Source organism: Myotis brandtii, unplaced genomic scaffold (assembly GCF_000412655.1).
Source record: "Myotis brandtii unplaced genomic scaffold, ASM41265v1 scaffold1026, whole genome shotgun sequence".
Classification (NCBI taxonomy): Eukaryota; Metazoa; Chordata; class Mammalia; order Chiroptera; family Vespertilionidae; genus Myotis; species Myotis brandtii.
Window position 1 is genome coordinate 1,153,723 of NW_005353435.1, and position 3,504 is coordinate 1,157,226.

General features: G+C 53.9%; 1 long non-coding RNA gene across 1 annotated transcript; it reads right to left on the reverse strand.

Moving 5' to 3' along the window:
- Nucleotides 1-1,817: 1,817 nt before the first annotated feature.
- Nucleotides 1,818-3,445, reverse strand: LOC106725289. Its single transcript, XR_001361147.1, has 3 exons — nt 3,042-3,445; nt 2,733-2,857; nt 1,818-2,217 (listed from the first exon to the last, which is right to left on the reverse strand). It is a non-coding gene; the product is annotated as an uncharacterized LOC106725289 (long non-coding RNA).
- Between the last annotated feature and the right edge of the window lie 59 nt (nt 3,446-3,504).

Genomic DNA, 3,504 nt, shown 5'->3' on the forward strand with positions numbered 1-3,504 from the left:
GAACAGGCTCACCGAGGTTCCCCAAACAACACATTATTTTTATTCGGAGAGCTGTGGGCTTGGCGACTTCTTCTCCATCATCTGCCAAGTTTCTGAGCCTCCTCCCTGAACCTGAGAGCGAGGCAGGCCGGGAGGGACCGGGAGGGGCCGGGAGGGGCCTGGAGGGGCCTTAGCCTGCCGCTCACCCGGCCACGGTTCCTGCGGATGGAGGAGGAGGTCAAGTTCACTATGAGCTCTTGGGCTGCCACGGAGGAGCCACCGAACAGACCAGGACCGTGTCCTGGAGTCCCACTTGTCGAGCAGCGTCCGGCCACAGTGGCCCCGAACTTGGAGCTGGCCGGGAGGAGGCTATGCTGATATCAGGCAAAGCAGGCCACAGAGCAAACGAGGTGAGCGGAGACAGGGAGGGACATGGTAGAACGAGGAAAAGGCCGATCCACCAGGAAGACACTGTGATCCGAAGTGTGAACGCACTAACAGCGGTTCTCAACCTTCCTCATGCCGCGACCCTTTCATACAGTTCCTCCTGTTGTGGGGACCCCCAACCATAAAATTATTTTCGTTGCTACTTCATAACTGTAATTTTGTGTCCTGACCGGGAATTGAACCCAGGACCCCTCAGTCTGCAGGCCGATGCTCTATCCACTGAGCCAAACTGGCTAGGGCTCCACGTACGTATCTTTAGAAAGAGATTTATTTAAAGGCAATCGGCTCGCTCGACTTCGAGGTCTGGTATTGAAGCATCCTAGATTAGAACAGTGACCCAAAGGCTGCAACATCCTTGCGTAGGGTCATCAAACATCCCCGCTATCCAAGTGGAAAGAAAGCTTCAGATGCGGATGGAACACTGCCTCTAAGACCCCCCCAACCCCCCCCTCCCCAGAGGGGGCTGCCGGGGACAGAGTCCCTCCCGTTGCAGGGCAGGCCCGGGCCTGGGTTTTGTGACCAGCTCCTATCTGGCCCGAGATCAGATGTTTACAGCTCCAGTCGTGAGCAGTGACACTCCCCAGCAGGCTCCTGCCGGAAATGGGCTGTTAAGTTCCAGGCAGCTCGGGTCAATGGGACGGAGCATTACTCAATGCCTTTGTTTAAAGATGAGAGAGAACGAGTAAGTGATGTCCTTCATCCAGAAAGATCCCAGAACACGGATGCAAAGGGCCTGCAGAGCCGTCCCGGCCAAGCACGGAGGCAAGCCCGCCCCGTTATGTCCACTCTGGGGTGGACTTTGGGGTCTGAACCATCTGTGGCCTGAAATGCCCATCTCTGTCGTGTCCGTGGGCCAGCACACTTAAAGAAATAGGAGACCCAAGGTGAGGAAACTCGACAAAAGGAACAGCAATTCTAAAAGGTTTACTTGTGTGCTCAGTGGTTAGAGCACCGGCCATTGGACTGAGGAGTCCCGCGTTTGACTCTGGTCCAGGGCACGTGCCCAGGTTGTGGGCTCGATCCCCAATCGGGCCACATACGGGAGGGAGGCGTGGATGTGTCTCTCTCACGTCGATGTTTCTCTCTCTCTCTCTCTGACTCTCCCCCTCCCTTCCATGCTCTCTAAAAATCAATGGGAAAAAATACACTCGGGTGAGGATTAACAAAGAATAAAAAAACAACGAAAAGCATCCACTGGCAACAGAATGTTCACTTAGGAAAAGTATTTTTTTAATATATTTTATTGATTTTTTACAGAGAGGAAGGGAGAGGGATAGAGAGTCAGAAACATCGATGAGAGAGAAACATCGATCAGCTGCCTCCTGCACACTTCCCACTGGGGATGTGCCCACAACCAAGGTACATGCCCTTGACTGGAATCGAACCTGGGACCCTTCAGTCCACAGGCTGACGCTCTATCCACTGAGCCAAACCGGTTAGGGCAGCAAAAGTATTTTTAAGTGACCCCACCCCAGAGAGTAACGAGGTAACCCCAGGGCACTGACTGAACGAGGAAAAAGCTGAGGATTGGATGGACTAGAATATTCGAGGCCCTAACCTGGTCTCAGGCTGCAACCAACACAGACGTACCCACTCCCCCGTCTTTGGTCCCCTGGCTTACGGTCCCATCGCTCCAGCATTGATCACCTGGGTTGTCATGACTCAGTCATCGGATCATTATGGTCATCACTGGCCATCCTTGGCTGGCTGTATTTCAATTCCTTAGCTATTGTCTGTCTGTCTCCCCAACACGTGGATTCTTGGAGGGTGAACACTATTTCCTTTCTTTTCCTTTTTTTATTGATTTCAGAGAGGAAGGGAGCAGGAGAGAGAGAGACAGAAACATCAGTGATGAGAGAGAATCATGGATCGGCTGCCTCCTGCATGCCCCACAGTGGGGATCGAGCCCACAACCCGGGCACATGCCCTGACCAGGAATTGAACCTCGACCTCCTGGTTCATAGGCCGATGCCTAACCACTGAGCAACCCCGGCTGGGCAGCCACCTCAGTGCTTTTGCTCTGTCCCTGTGACCTCTGGCCTGAAGCACTTTGAAGACCTCCCGAGGGAACTCAGAGTCTACAGCTCCCCCCACATCCATCGCTCCCCACATGCCCCCAACATTCGGATCTGCCCTAAAACCATCGACAGTCTCCTGTTGCCTCCCAAACAAACTCTGAGCTCCTACGTAGGACACCCTTTTCCACCTGCACATTCTAGCTCGCCTTTCAGAACTCGGCTTCAATGCCATGTCCGTGTGGGATCCTTCCCGGGGTGTCTTCCGGCCAGTCCCCCTTGGTCACGTACCCCAGTGTTCGGCGAGACCCCTTCCCACATCCACACACCCCGCTGAGCACACCAGTGGGAGCCACGGGAAGTGGCGGTGGATTTGTAAGTCGCGGGAACAGTGCACAAGTAGGGAGGAGACAGCTCTGTGGGGAGAGGGGGGGAGTGGAGGGGGGAAATGTGAGGGGACAGGCAGGGGTATAGACATGCGAGCTGACCTTCATGCACCTCCCTCCCCTTAGGGGGAAAGGAATGGGAGAAAATGCAATGCTTTCCTCTCCTCCACCCCCACCCTTCGTCTACGGGCCAGGACGGGGCGAGCTACCTCACCTCTTAGGAATTAGATCTCTCAAGGGGCCCCCGAACTTGGGAGCATTTCTGAGTTCTTGTCCGCAATGACTCATCCGGGCTCCGGGACGGTCGAAAGTCCGCCGTGCCGAATGCTCATTCGCTGACCTTTTGAGCTCTGAAATGAATGGCAATACATCATCATTCCTACGGAGGGGATCCCCCAACGTCTCTGTCGCTACACACACAGGCACAAACCCCCAAGGAATTCTGGGAGCAGTGGGGAGTGGGATCAGAGGTCTCCTTGTCTCTGGGAGGAGCGTCTTCTTTCTCGGAAGCATAGGCTGGGTTCAGGGTTACTAATCGTCCTCTCGTTTTCCTCTTCTGGAGACATCGGTCTTTGTGTTTTTGTTATTTTAAAAATATATATATTTTATTGATTTTTTACAGAGAGGAAGGGAGAGGGATAGAGAGTTAGAAACATCGATGAGAGAGAAACATCCAT